The sequence below is a fragment of the Triturus cristatus genome, chromosome 12 (assembly GCF_964204655.1).
Source record: "Triturus cristatus chromosome 12, aTriCri1.1, whole genome shotgun sequence".
NCBI classification, from domain to species: Eukaryota; Metazoa; Chordata; class Amphibia; order Caudata; family Salamandridae; genus Triturus; species Triturus cristatus.
Genome location: NC_140595.1, coordinates 258,207,248 through 258,223,566, shown reverse-complemented (window position 1 = coordinate 258,223,566; position 16,319 = coordinate 258,207,248).

Genomic DNA, 16,319 nt, shown 5'->3' with positions numbered 1-16,319 from the left:
ACTCTTACTCTGGCCTCATAGCTACTGTCTTAACACTTAATCTGGCCTAATGGTTAAGGTCTTGGACTCTTACTCTGGTCTCATAGCTACTGTCTTAACTCTTACTCTGGCCTCATAGCTACTGTCTTAACTCTTACTCTGGCCTCATAGCTACTGTCTTAACTCTTACTCTGGCCTCATAGCTACTGTCTTAACTCTTACTCTGGCCTAATGGTTAAGGTCTTGGACTCTTACTCTGGCCTCATAGCTACTGTCTTAACTCTTACTCTGGCCTCATAGCTACTGTCTTAACTCTTACTCTGGCCTCATAGCTACTGTCTTAACTCTTACTCTGGCCTAAGGGTTAAGGTCTTGGACTCTTACTCTGGCCTCATAGCTACTGTCTTAACTCTTACTCTGGCCTCATAGCTACTGTCTTATCTCTTACTCTGGCCTAATGGTTAAGGTCTTGGACTCTTACTCTGGCCTCATAGCTACTGTCTTAACTCTTACTCTGGCCTAATAGCTTCTTTCTTAACTCTTACTCTGGCCTAATAGCTACTGTCTTAACTCTTACTCTGGCCTAATAGCTACTGTCTTAACTCTTACTCTGGCCTAATGGTTAAGGTCTTGGACTCTTACTCTGGCCTAATGGTTAAGGTCTTGGACTCTTACTCTGGCCTCATAGCTACTGTCTTAACTCTTACTCTGGCCTCATAGCTACTGTCTTAACTCTTACTCTGGCCTCATAGCTACTGTCTTAACTCTCACTCTGGCCTAATGGTTAAGGTCTTGGACTCTTAGTCTGGCCTCATAGCTACTGTCTTAACTCTTACTCTGGACTCATAGCTACTGTCTTAACTCTTACTCTGGCCTCATAGCTACTGTCTTAACTCTTACTCTGGCCTCAGAGCTACTGTCTTAACTCTTACTCTGGCCTCAAAGCTACTGTCTTAACTCCTACTCTGGCCTAATGGTTAAGGTCTTGGACTCTTACTCTGGCCTCATAGCTACTGTCTTAACTCTTACTCTGGCCTTATAGCTACTGTCTTAACTCTTACTCTGGCCTCATAGCTACTGTCTTAACTCTTACTCTGGCCTAATGGTTAGGGTCTTGGACTCTTACTCTGGCCTCATAGCTACTGTCTTAACTCTTACTCTGGCCTCATAGCTACTGGCTTATCTCTTACTCTGGCCTCAGAGCTACTGTCTTAACTCTTACTCTGGCCTAATGGTTAAGGTCTTGGACTCTTACTCTGGCCTAACAGCTACTGTCTTAACTCTTACTCTGGCCTCATAGCCACTGTCTTAACTCTTACTCTGGCCTAATGGTTAAGGTCTTGGACTCTTACTCTGGCCTCATAGCTACTGTCTTAACTCTTACTCTGGACTAATAGCTACTGTCTTAACTCTTACTCTGGCCTCATAGCTACCGTCTTAACTCTTACTCTGGCCTAATAGCTACTGTCTTAACTCTTACTCTGGCCTAATAGCTACTGTCTTAACTCTTACTCTGGCCTAATGGTTAAGGTCTTGGACTCTTACTCTGGCCTCATAGCTACTGTCCTAACTCTTACTCTGGCCTAATGTTTAAGGTCTTGGACTCTTACTCTGGCCTCATAGCTACTGTCTTAACTCTTACTCTGGCCTCATAGCTACTGTCTTAACTCTTACTCTGGCCTCATAGCTACTGTATTAGCTCTTACTCTGGCCTAATGGTTAAGGTCTTGGACTCTTACTCTGGCCTCATAGCTACTGTCTTAACTCTTACTCTGGCCTCTTAGCTACTGTCTTAACTCTTACTCTGGCCTCATAGCTACTGTCTTAACTCTTACTCTGGCCTCATAGCTACTGTCTTAACTCTTACTATGGCCTAATGGTTAAGGTATTGGACTCTTACTCTGGCCTCATAGCTACTGTCTTAATTCTTACTCTGGCCTAATAGGTACTGTCTTAACTCTTACTCTGGCCTCATAGCTACTGTCTTAACTCTTACTCTGGCCTCATAGCTACTGTCTTAACTCTTACTCTGGCCTCATAGCTACTGTCTTAACTCTTACTCTGGCCTAATAGCTACTGTCTTAACTCTTACTCTGGCCTCATAGCTACTGTTTTAACTCTTACTCTGGCCTAATAGCTACTGTCTTAACTCTTACTCTGGCCTAATAGCTACTGTCTTAACTCTTACTCTGGCCTAATAGCTACTGTCTTAACTCTTACTCTGGCCTAATGGTTAAGGTCTTGGACTCTTACTCTGGCCTAATGGTTAAGGTCTTGGACTCTTACTCTGGCCTCATAGCTACTGTCTTAACTCTTACTCTGGCCTCATAGCTACTGTCTTAACTCTTACTCTGGCCGCATAGCTACTGTCTTAACTCTTACTCTGGCCTCATAGCTACTGTCTTAACTCTTACTCTGGCCTAATGGTTAAGGTCTTGGACTCTTAGTCTGGCCTCATAGCTACTGTCTTAACTCTTACTCTGGCCTCATAGCTACTGTCTTAACTCTTACTCTGGCCTCAGAGCTACTGTCATAACTCTTACTCTGACCTCAAAGCTACTGTCCTAACTCCTACTCTGGCCTAATGGTTAAGGTCTTAGACTCTTACTCTGGCCTCATAGCTACTGTCTTAACTCTTACTCTGGCCTAATAGCTACTGTCTTAACTCTTACTCTGGCCTAATGGTTAAGGTCTTGGACTCTTACTCTGGCCTCATAGCTACTGTCTTAACTCTTACTCTGGCCTAATAGCTACTGTCTTAACTCTTACTCTGGCCTCATAGCTACTGTCTTAACTCTTACACTGGCCTCATAGCTACTGTCTTAACTCTTACTCTGGCCTCATAGCTAATGTCTTAACTCTTACACTGGCCTAAAAGCTACTGTCTTAACTCTTACTCTGGAATAATGGTTAAGGTCTTGGACTCTTAATCTGGCCTCATAGCTACTGTCTTAACTCTTACTCTGGCCTCATAGCTACTGTCTTAACTCTTACTCTGGCCTCATAGCTACTGTCTTAACTCTTACTCTGGCTTCATAGCTACTGTCTTAACTCTTACTCTGGCCTAATGGTTAAGGTCTTGGACTCTTACTCTGGCCTCATAGCTACTGTCTTAACTCTTACTCTGGCCTCATAGCTACTGTCTTAACTCTTACTCTGGCCTAATAGCTACTGTCTTAACTCTTACTCTGGCCTAATAGCTACTGTCTTAACTCTTACTCTGGCCTAATGGTTAACGTCCTAACTCATACTCTGGCCTAATAGCTACTGTCTTAACTCTTACTCTGGCCTAATGGTTAAGGTCTTGGACTCTTACTCTGGCCTCATAGCTACTGTCTTAACTCTTACTCTGGCCTCATAGCTACTGTCTTAACTCTTACTCTGGCCTCATAGCTACTGTCTTAACTCTTGCTCTGGCCTGATATCTACTGTCTTAACTCTTACTCTGGCCTCAGAGCTACTGTCTTAACTCTTACTCTGGCCTCATAGATACTGTCTTAACTCTTACTCTGGCCTAATGGTTAAGGTCTTGGACTCTTAATCTGGCCTAATAGCTACTGTCTTATCTCTTACTCTGGCCTCATAGCTACTGTCTTAAATCTTACTCTGGCCTCATAGCTACTGTCTTAACTCTTACTCTGGCCTAATAGCTACTGTCTTAACTCCTACTCTGGCCTCATAGCTACTGTCTTAACTCTTACTCTGGCCTAATAGCTACTGTCTTAACTCTTACTCTGGCCTAATAGCTACTGTCTTAACTCTTACTCTGGCCTCATAGCTACTGTCTTAACTCTTACGCTGGCCTAATGGTTAAGGTCTTGGACTCTTACTCTGGCCTCATAGCTACTGTCTTAACTCTTACTCTGGCCTAATAGTTACTGTCTTAACTCTTACTCTGGCCTCATAGCTACTGTCTTCACTCTTACTCTGGCCTCATAGCTACTGTCTTAACTCTTACTCTGGCCTAACAGCTACTGTCATAACTCTTACTCTGGCCTAAGGGTTAAGGTCTTGGACTCTTACTCTGGCCTCATAGCTACTGTCTTAACTCTTACTCTGGCATCATAGCTACTGTCTTAACTCTTACTCTGGCATCATAGCTACTGTCTTAACTCTTACTCTGGCCTCATAGCTACTGTCTTAACTCTTACTCTGGCCTCATAGCTACTGTCTTAACTCTTACTCTGGCCTCATAGCTACTGTTTTAACTCTTACTCTGGCCACATAGCTACTGTCTTAACTATTACTCTGGCCTAATGGTTAAGGTCTTGGACTCTTACTCTGGCCTCATAGCTACTGTCTTAACTCTTACGCTGGCCTCATAGCTACTGTCTTAACTCTTACTCTGGCCTCATAGCTACTGTCTTAACTCTTACTCTGGCCTAATGGTTAAGGTCTTGGACTCTTACTCTGGCCTAATGGTTAAGGTCTTGGACTCTTACTCTGGCCTCATAGCTACTGTCTTAACTCTTACTCTGGCCTCATAGCTACTGTCTTAACTCTTACTCTGGCCTCATAGCTACTGTCTTAACTCTTACTCTGGCCTAATGGTTAAGGTCTTGGACTCTTACTCTGGCCTCATAGCTACTGTCTTAACTCTGACTCTGGCCTCATAGCTACTGTCTTAACTCTTACTCTGGCCTCATAGCTACTGGCTTATCTCTTACTCTGGCCTCAGAGCTACTGTCTTAACTCTTACTCTGGCCTCATAGCTACTGTCTTAACTCTTGCTCTGGCCTCATAGCTACTGTCTTAACTCTTACTCTGGCCTCAGAGCTACTGTCTTAACTCTTACTCTGGCCTAATGGTTAAGGTCTTGGACTCTTACTCTGGCCTAATAGCTACTTTCTTAACTCTTACTCTGGCCTCATAGCTACTGTCTTAACACTTAATCTGGCCTAATGGTTAAGGTCTTGGACTCTTACTCTGGCCTCATAGCTACTGTCTTAACTCTTACTCTGGCCTCATAGCTACTGTCTTAACTCTTACTCTGGCCTCATAGCTACTGTCTTAACTCTTACTCTGGCCTCATAGCTACTGTCTTAACTCTTACTCTGGCCTAATGGTTAAGGTCTTGGACTCTTACTCTGGCCTCATAGCTACTGTCTTAACTCTTACTCTGGCCTCATAGCTACTGTCTTAACTCTTACTCTGGCCTCATAGCTACTGTCTTAACTCTTACTCTGGCCTCAGAGCTACTGTCTTAACTCTTACTCTGGCCTCATAGCTACTGTCTTAACTCTTACTCTGGCCTCATAGCTACTGTCTTAACTCTTACTCTGGCCTAAGGGTTAAGGTCTTGGACTCTTACTCTGGCCTCCTAGCTACTGTCTTAACTCTTACTCTGGCCTCATAGCTACTGTCTTATCTCTTACTCTGGCCTAATGGTTAAGGTCTTGGACTCTTACTCTGGCCTCATAGCTACTGTCTTAACTCTTACTCTGGCCTAATAGCTTCTTTCTTAACTCTTACTCTGGCCTAATAGCTACTGTCTTAACTCTTACTCTGGCCTAATAGCTACTGTCTTAACTCGTACTCTGGCCTAATGGTTAAGGTCTTGGACTCTTACTCTGGCCTAATGGTTAAGGTCTTGGACTCTTACTCTGGCCTCATAGCTACTGTCTTAACTCTTACTCTGGCCTCATAGCTACTGTCTTAACTCTTACTCTGGCCTCATAGCTACTGTCTTAACTCTTACTCTGGCCTCATAGCTACTGTCTTAACTCTCACTCTGGCCTAATGGTTAAGGTCTTGGACTCTTAGTCTGGCCTCATAGCTACTGTCTTAACTCTTACTCTGGCCTCATAGCTACTGTCTTAACTCTTACTCTGGCCTCAGAGCTACTGTCTTAACTCTTACTCTGGCCTCAAAGCTACTGTCTTAACTCCTACTCTGGCCTAATGGTTAAGATCTTGGACTCTTACTCTGGCCTCATAGCTACTGTCTTAACTCTTACTCTGGCCTAATAGCTACTGTCTTAACTCTTACTCTGGCCTCATAGCTACTGTCTTAACTCTTACTCTGGCCTAATGGTTAGGGTCTTGGACTCTTACTCTGGCCTCATAGCTACTGTCTTAACTCTTACTCTGGCCTCATAGCTACTGTCTTAACTCTTACTCTGGCCTCATAGCTACTGGCTTATCTCTTACTCTGGCCTCAGAGCTACTGTCTTAACTCTTACTCTGGCCTAATGGTTAAGGTCTTGGACTCTTACTCTGGCCTAACAGCTACTGTCTTAACTCTTACTCTGGCCTCATAGCCACTGTCTTAACTCTTACTCTGGCCTAATGGTTAAGGTCTTGGACTCTTACTCTGGCCTCATAGCTACTGTCTTAACTCTTACTCTGGACTAATAGCTACTGTCTTAACTCTTACTCTGGCCTCATAGCTACCGTCTTAACTCTTACTCTGGCCTAATAGCTACTGTCTTAACTCTTACTCTGGCCTAATGGTTAAGGTCTTGGACTCTTACTCTGGCCTCATAGCTACTGTCTTAACTCTTACTCTGGCCTAATGTTTAAGGTCTTGGACTCTTACTCTGGCATCATAGCTACTGTCTTAACTCTTACTCTGGCCTCATAGCTACTGTCTTAACTCTTACTCTGGCCTCATAGCTACTGTTTTAACTCTTACTCTGGCCACATAGCTACTGTCTTAACTATTACTCTGGCCTAATGGTTAAGGTCTTGGACTCTTACTCTGGCCTCATAGCTACTGTCTTAACTCTTACGCTGGCCTCATAGCTACTGTCTTAACTCTTACTCTGGCCTCATAGCTACTGTCTTAACTCTTACTCTGGCCTAATGGTTAAGGTCTTGGACTCTTACTCTGGCCTAATGGTTAAGGTCTTGGACTCTTACTCTGGCCTCATAGCTACTGTCTTAACTCTTACTCTGGCCTCATAGCTACTGTCTTAACTCTTACTCTAGCCTCATAGCTACTGTCTTAACTCTTACTCTGGCCTAATGGTTAAGGTCTTGGACTCTTACTCTGGCCTCATAGCTACTGTCTTAACTCTGACTCTGGCCTCATAGCTACTGTCTTAACTCTTACTCTGGCCTCATAGCTACTGGCTTATCTCTTACTCTGGCCTCAGAGCTTCTGTCTTAACTCTTACTCTGGCCTCATAGCTACTGTCTTAACTCTTGCTCTGGCCTCATAGCTACTGTCTTAACTCTTACTCTGGCCTCAGAGCTACTGTCTTAACTCTTACTCTGGCCTAATGGTTAAGGTCTTGGACTCTTACTCTGTCCTAATAGCTACTTTCTTAACTCTTACTCTGGCCTCATAGCTACTGTCTTAACACTTAATCTGGCCTAATGGTTAAGGTCTTGGACTCTTACTCTGGTCTCATAGCTACTGTCTTAACTCTTACTCTGGCCTCATAGCTACTGTCTTAACTCTTACTCTGGCCTCATAGCTACTGTCTTAACTCTTACTCTGGCCTCATAGCTACTGTCTTAACTCTTACTCTGGCCTAATGGTTAAGGTCTTGGACTCTTACTCTGGCCTCATAGCTACTGTCTTAACTCTTACTCTGGCCTCATAGCTACTGTCTTAACTCTTACTCTGGCCTCATAGCTACTGTCTTAACTCTTACTCTGGCCTAAGGGTTAAGGTCTTGGACTCTTACTCTGGCCTCATAGCTACTGTCTTAACTCTTACTCTGGCCTCATAGCTACTGTCTTATCTCTTACTCTGGCCTAATGGTTAAGGTCTTGGACTCTTACTCTGGCCTCATAGCTACTGTCTTAACTCTTACTCTGGCCTAATAGCTTCTTTCTTAACTCTTACTCTGGCCTAATAGCTACTGTCTTAACTCTTACTCTGGCCTAATAGCTACTGTCTTAACTCTTACTCTGGCCTAATGGTTAAGGTCTTGGACTCTTACTCTGGCCTAATGGTTAAGGTCTTGGACTCTTACTCTGGCCTCATAGCTACTGTCTTAACTCTTACTCTGGCCTCATAGCTACTGTCTTAACTCTTACTCTGGCCTCATAGCTACTGTCTTAACTCTTACTCTGGCCTCATAGCTACTGTCTTAACTCTCACTCTGGCCTAATGGTTAAGGTCTTGGACTCTTAGTCTGGCCTCATAGCTACTGTCTTAACTCTTACTCTGGACTCATAGCTACTGTCTTAACTCTTACTCTGGCCTCATAGCTACTGTCTTAACTCTTACTCTGGCCTCAGAGCTACTGTCTTAACTCTTACTCTGGCCTCAAAGCTACTGTCTTAACTCCTACTCTGGCCTAATGGTTAAGGTCTTGGACTCTTACTCTGGCCTCATAGCTACTGTCTTAACTCTTACTCTGGCCTTATAGCTACTGTCTTAACTCTTACTCTGGCCTCATAGCTACTGTCTTAACTCTTACTCTGGCCTAATGGTTAGGGTCTTGGACTCTTACTCTGGCCTCATAGCTACTGTCTTAACTCTTACTCTGGCCTCATAGCTACTGGCTTATCTCTTACTCTGGCCTCAGAGCTACTGTCTTAACTCTTACTCTGGCCTAATGGTTAAGGTCTTGGACTCTTACTCTGGCCTAACAGCTACTGTCTTAACTCTTACTCTGGCCTCATAGCCACTGTCTTAACTCTTACTCTGGCCTAATGGTTAAGGTCTTGGACTCTTACTCTGGCCTCATAGCTACTGTCTTAACTCTTACTCTGGACTAATAGCTACTGTCTTAACTCTTACTCTGGCCTCATAGCTACCGTCTTAACTCTTACTCTGGCCTAATAGCTACTGTCTTAACTCTTACTCTGGCCTAATAGCTACTGTCTTAACTCTTACTCTGGCCTAATGGTTAAGGTCTTGGACTCTTACTCTGGCCTCATAGCTACTGTCCTAACTCTTACTCTGGCCTAATGTTTAAGGTCTTGGACTCTTACTCTGGCCTCATAGCTACTGTCTTAACTCTTACTCTGGCCTCATAGCTACTGTCTTAACTCTTACTCTGGCCTCATAGCTACTGTCTTAGCTCTTACTCTGGCCTAATGGTTAAGGTCTTGGACTCTTACTCTGGCCTCATAGCTACTGTCTTAACTCTTACTCTGGCCTCTTAGCTACTGTCTTAACTCTTACTCTGGCCTCATAGCTACTGTCTTAACTCTTACTCTGGCCTCATAGCTACTGTCTTAACTCTTACTATGGCCTAATGGTTAAGGTATTGGACTCTTACTCTGGCCTCATAGCTACTGTCTTAATTCTTACTCTGGCCTAATAGGTACTGTCTTAACTCTTACTCTGGCCTCATAGCTACTGTCTTAACTCTTACTCTGGCCTCATAGCTACTGTCTTAACTCTTACTCTGGCCTCATAGCTACTGTCTTAACTCTTACTCTGGCCTAATAGCTACTGTCTTAACTCTTACTCTGGCCTCATAGCTACTGTTTTAACTCTTACTCTGGCCTAATAGCTACTGTCTTAACTCTTACTCTGGCCTAATAGCTACTGTCTTAACTCTTACTCTGGCCTAATAGCTACTGTCTTAACTCTTACTCTGGCCTAATGGTTAAGGTCTTGGACTCTTACTCTGGCCTAATGGTTAAGGTCTTGGACTCTTACTCTGGCCTCATAGCTACTGTCTTAACTCTTACTCTGGCCTCATAGCTACTGTCTTAACTCTTACTCTGGCCGCATAGCTACTGTCTTAACTCTTACTCTGGCCTCATAGCTACTGTCTTAACTCTTACTCTGGCCTAATGGTTAAGGTCTTGGACTCTTAGTCTGGCCTCATAGCTACTGTCTTAACTCTTACTCTGGCCTCATAGCTACTGTCTTAACTCTTACTCTGGCCTCAGAGCTACTGTCATAACTCTTACTCTGACCTCAAAGCTACTGTCCTAACTCCTACTCTGGCCTAATGGTTAAGGTCTTAGACTCTTACTCTGGCCTCATAGCTACTGTCTTAACTCTTACTCTGGCCTAATAGCTACTGTCTTAACTCTTACTCTGGCCTCATAGCTACTGTCTTAACTCTTACTCTGGCCTAATGGTTAAGGTCTTGGACTCTTACTCTGGCCTCATAGCTACTGTCTTAACTCTTACTCTGGCCTAATAGCTACTGTCTTAACTCTTACTCTGGCCTCATAGCTACTGTCTTAACTCTTACACTGGCCTCATAGCTACTGTCTTAACTCTTACTCTGGCCTCATAGCTAATGTCTTAACTCTTACACTGGCCTAAAAGCTACTGTCTTAACTCTTACTCTGGAATAATGGTTAAGGTCTTGGACTCTTAATCTGGCCTCATAGCTCCTGTCTTAACTCTTACTCTGGCCTCATAGCTACTGTCTTAACTCTTACTCTGGCCTCATAGCTACTGTCTTAACTCTTACTCTGGCTTCATAGCTACTGTCTTAACTCTTACTCTGGCCTAATGGTTAAGGTCTTGGACTCTTACTCTGGCCTCATAGCTACTGTCTTAACTCTTACTCTGGCCTCATAGCTACTGTCTTAACTCTTACTCTGGCCTAATAGCTACTGTCTTAACTCTTACTCTGGCCTAATAGCTACTGTCTTAACTCTTACTCTGGCCTAATGGTTAACGTCCTAACTCATACTCTGGCCTAATAGCTACTGTCTTAACTCTTACTCTGGCCTAATGGTTAAGGTCTTGGACTCTTACTCTGGCCTCATAGCTACTGTCTTAACTCTTACTCTGGCCTCATAGCTACTGTCTTAACTCTTACTCTGGCCTCATAGCTACTGTCTTAACTCTTGCTCTGGCCTGATATCTACTGTCTTAACTCTTACTCTGGCCTCAGAGCTACTGTCTTAACTCTTACTCTGGCCTCATAGATACTGTCTTAACTCTTACTCTGGCCTAATGGTTAAGGTCTTGGACTCTTAATCTGGCCTAATAGCTACTGTCTTATCTCTTACTCTGGCCTCATAGCTACTGTCTTAAATCTTACTCTGGCCTCATAGCTACTGTCTTAACTCTTACTCTGGCCTAATAGCTACTGTCTTAACTCCTACTCTGGCCTCATAGCTACTGTCTTAACTCTTACTCTGGCCTAATAGCTACTGTCTTAACTCTTACTCTGGCCTAATAGCTACTGTCTTAACTCTTACTCTGGCCTCATAGCTACTGTCTTAACTCTTACGCTGGCCTAATGGTTAAGGTCTTGGACTCTTACTCTGGCCTCATAGCTACTGTCTTAACTCTTACTCTGGCCTAATAGTTACTGTCTTAACTCTTACTCTGGCCTCATAGCTACTGTCTTCACTCTTACTCTGGCCTCATAGCTACTGTCTTAACTCTTACTCTGGCCTAACAGCTACTGTCATAACTCTTACTCTGGCCTAAGGGTTAAGGTCTTGGACTCTTACTCTGGCCTCATAGCTACTGTCTTAACTCTTACTCTGGCATCATAGCTACTGTCTTAACTCTTACTCTGGCATCATAGCTACTGTCTTAACTCTTACTCTGGCCTCATAGCTACTGTCTTAACTCTTACTCTGGCCTCATAGCTACTGTCTTAACTCTTACTCTGGCCTCATAGCTACTGTTTTAACTCTTACTCTGGCCACATAGCTACTGTCTTAACTATTACTCTGGCCTAATGGTTAAGGTCTTGGACTCTTACTCTGGCCTCATAGCTACTGTCTTAACTCTTACGCTGGCCTCATAGCTACTGTCTTAACTCTTACTCTGGCCTCATAGCTACTGTCTTAACTCTTACTCTGGCCTAATGGTTAAGGTCTTGGACTCTTACTCTGGCCTAATGGTTAAGGTCTTGGACTCTTACTCTGGCCTCATAGCTACTGTCTTAACTCTTACTCTGGCCTCATAGCTACTGTCTTAACTCTTACTCTGGCCTCATAGCTACTGTCTTAACTCTTACTCTGGCCTAATGGTTAAGGTCTTGGACTCTTACTCTGGCCTCATAGCTACTGTCTTAACTCTGACTCTGGCCTCATAGCTACTGTCTTAACTCTTACTCTGGCCTCATAGCTACTGGCTTATCTCTTACTCTGGCCTCAGAGCTACTGTCTTAACTCTTACTCTGGCCTCATAGCTACTGTCTTAACTCTTGCTCTGGCCTCATAGCTACTGTCTTAACTCTTACTCTGGCCTCAGAGCTACTGTCTTAACTCTTACTCTGGCCTAATGGTTAAGGTCTTGGACTCTTACTCTGGCCTAATAGCTACTTTCTTAACTCTTACTCTGGCCTCATAGCTACTGTCTTAACACTTAATCTGGCCTAATGGTTAAGGTCTTGGACTCTTACTCTGGCCTCATAGCTACTGTCTTAACTCTTACTCTGGCCTCATAGCTACTGTCTTAACTCTTACTCTGGCCTCATAGCTACTGTCTTAACTCTTACTCTGGCCTCATAGCTACTGTCTTAACTCTTACTCTGGCCTAATGGTTAAGGTCTTGGACTCTTACTCTGGCCTCATAGCTACTGTCTTAACTCTTACTCTGGCCTCATAGCTACTGTCTTAACTCTTACTCTGGCCTCATAGCTACTGTCTTAACTCTTACTCTGGCCTCAGAGCTACTGTCTTAACTCTTACTCTGGCCTCATAGCTACTGTCTTAACTCTTACTCTGGCCTCATAGCTACTGTCTTAACTCTTACTCTGGCCTAAGGGTTAAGGTCTTGGACTCTTACTCTGGCCTCCTAGCTACTGTCTTAACTCTTACTCTGGCCTCATAGCTACTGTCTTATCTCTTACTCTGGCCTAATGGTTAAGGTCTTGGACTCTTACTCTGGCCTCATAGCTACTGTCTTAACTCTTACTCTGGCCTAATAGCTTCTTTCTTAACTCTTACTCTGGCCTAATAGCTACTGTCTTAACTCTTACTCTGGCCTAATAGCTACTGTCTTAACTCGTACTCTGGCCTAATGGTTAAGGTCTTGGACTCTTACTCTGGCCTAATGGTTAAGGTCTTGGACTCTTACTCTGGCCTCATAGCTACTGTCTTAACTCTTACTCTGGCCTCATAGCTACTGTCTTAACTCTTACTCTGGCCTCATAGCTACTGTCTTAACTCTTACTCTGGCCTCATAGCTACTGTCTTAACTCTCACTCTGGCCTAATGGTTAAGGTCTTGGACTCTTAGTCTGGCCTCATAGCTACTGTCTTAACTCTTACTCTGGCCTCATAGCTACTGTCTTAACTCTTACTCTGGCCTCAGAGCTACTGTCTTAACTCTTACTCTGGCCTCAAAGCTACTGTCTTAACTCCTACTCTGGCCTAATGGTTAACATCTTGGACTCTTACTCTGGCCTCATAGCTACTGTCTTAACTCTTACTCTGGCCTAATAGCTACTGTCTTAACTCTTACTCTGGCCTCATAGCTACTGTCTTAACTCTTACTCTGGCCTAATGGTTAGGGTCTTGGACTCTTACTCTGGCCTCATAGCTACTGTCTTAACTCTTACTCTGGCCTCATAGCTACTGTCTTAACTCTTACTCTGGCCTCATAGCTACTGGCTTATCTCTTACTCTGGCCTCAGAGCTACTGTCTTAACTCTTACTCTGGCCTAATGGTTAAGGTCTTGGACTCTTACTCTGGCCTAACAGCTACTGTCTTAACTCTTACTCTGGCCTCATAGCCACTGTCTTAACTCTTACTCTGGCCTAATGGTTAAGGTCTTGGACTCTTACTCTGGCCTCATAGCTACTGTCTTAACTCTTACTCTGGACTAATAGCTACTGTCTTAACTCTTACTCTGGCCTCATAGCTACCGTCTTAACTCTTACTCTGGCCTAATAGCTACTGTCTTAACTCTTACTCTGGCCTAATGGTTAAGGTCTTGGACTCTTACTCTGGCCTCATAGCTACTGTCTTAACTCTTACTCTGGCCTAATGTTTAAGGTCTTGGACTCTTACTCTGGCCTCATAGCTACTGTCTTAACTCTTACTCTGGCCTCATAGCTACTGTCTTAACTCTTACTCTGGCCTCATAGCTACTGTCTTAGCTCTTACTCTGGCCTAATGGTTAAGGTCTTGGACTCTTACTCTGGCCTCATAGCTACTGTCTTAACTCTTACTCTGGCCTCTTAGCTACTGTCTTAACTCTTACTCTGGCCTCATAGCTACTGTCTTAACTCTTACTCTGGCCTCCTAGCTACTGTCTTAACTCTTACTCTGGCCTAATAGCTACTGTCTTAACTCTTACTCTGGCCTCATAGCTACTGTTTTAACTCTTACTCTGGCCTAATAGCTACTGTCTTAACTCTTACTCTGGCCTAATAGCTACTGTCTTAACTCTTACTCTGGCCTAATAGCTACTGTCTTAACTCTTACTCTGGCCTAATGGTTAAGGTCTTGGACTCTTACTCTGGCCTAATGGTTAAGGTCTTGGACTCTTACTCTGGCCTCATAGCTACTGTCTTAACTCTTACTCTGGCCTCATAGCTACTGTCTTAACTCTTACTCTGGCCTCATAGCTACTGTCTTAACTCTTACTCTGGCCTAATGGTTAAGGTCTTGGACTCTTAGTCTGGCCTCATAGCTACTGTCTTAACTCTTACTCTGGCCTCATAGCTACTGTCTTAACTCTTACTCTGGCCTAATGGTTAAGGTCTTGGACTCTTAGTCTGGCCTCATAGCTACTGTCTTAACTCTTACTCTGGCCTCATAGCTACTGTCTTAACTCTTACTCTGGCCTCATAGCTACTGTCTTAACTCTTACTCTGGCCTAATAGCTACTGTCTTAACTCTTACTCTGGCCTCATAGCTACTGTCTTAACTCTTACTCTGGCCTAATGGTTAAGGTCTTGGACTCTTACTCTGGCCTCATAGCTACTGTCTTAACTCTTACTCTGGCCTAATAGCTACTGTCTTAACTCTTACTCTGGCCTCATAGCTACTGTCTTAACTCTTACACTGGCCTCATAGCTACTGTCTTAACTCTTACTCTGGCCTCATAGCTAATGTCTTAACTCTTACACTGGCCTAAAAGCTACTGTCTTAACTCTTACTCTGGAATAATGGTTAAGGTCTTGGACTCTTAATCTGGCCTCATAGCTACTGTCTTAACTCTTACTCTGGCCTCATAGCTACTGTCTTAACTCTTACTCTGGCCTCATAGCTACTGTCTTAACTCTTACTCTGGCTTCATAGCTACTGTCTTAACTCTTACTCTGGCCTAATGGTTAAGGTCTTGGACTCTTACTCTGGCCTCATAGCTACTGTCTTAACTCTTACTCTGGCCTCATAGCTACTGTCTTAACTCTTACTCTGGCCTAATAGCTACTGTCTTAACTCTTACTCTGGCCTAATAGCTACTGTCTTAACTCTTACTCTGGCCTAATGGTTAACGTCCTAACTCATACTCTGGCCTAATAGCTACTGTCTTAACTCTTACTCTGGCCTAATGGTTAAGGTCTTGGACTCTTACTCTGGCCTCATAGCTACTGTCTTAACTCTTACTCTGGCCTCATAGCTACTGTCTTAACTCTTACTCTGGCCTCATAGCTACTGTCTTAACTCTTGCTCTGGCCTGATATCTACTGTCTTAACTCTTACTCTGGCCTCAGAGCTACTGTCTTAACTCTTACTCTGGCCTAATGGTTAAGGTCTTGGACTCTTACTCTGGCCTAATAGCTACTTTCTTAACTCTTACTCTGGCCTCATAGCTACTGTCTTAACTCTTACTCTGGCCTAATGGTTAAGGTCTTGGACTCTTACTCTGGCCTAATGGTTAAGGTCTTGGACTCTTACTCTGGCCTCATAGCTACTGTCTTAACTCTTACTCTGGCCTAATAGCTACTGTCTTAACTCTTACTCTGGCCTCATAGCTACTGTCTTAACTCTTACACTGGCCTCATAGCTACTGTCTTAACTCTTACTCTGGCCTCATAGCTAATGTCTTAACTCTTACACTGGCCTAAAAGCTACTGTCTTAACTCTTACTCTGGAATAATGGTTAAGGTCTTGGACTCTTAATCTGGCCTCATAGCTACTGTCTTAACTCTTACTCTGGCCTCATAGCTACTGTCTTAACTCTTACTCTGGCCTCATAGCTACTGTCTTAACTCTTACTCTGGCTTCATAGCTACTGTCTTAACTCTTACTCTGGCCTAATGGTTAAGGTCTTGGACTCTTAATCTGGCCTAATAGCTACTGTCTTATCTCTTACTCTGGCCTCATAGCTACTGTCTTAAATCTTACTCTGGCCTCATAGCTACTGTCTTAACTCTTACTCTGGCCTAATAGCTACTGTCTTAACTCCTACTCTGGCCTCATAGCTACTGTCTTAACTCTTACTCTGGCCTAATAGCTACTGTCTTAACTCTTACTCTGGCCTAATAGCTACTGTCTTAACTCTTACTCTGGCCTCATAGCTACTGTCTTAACTCTTACGCTGGCCTAATG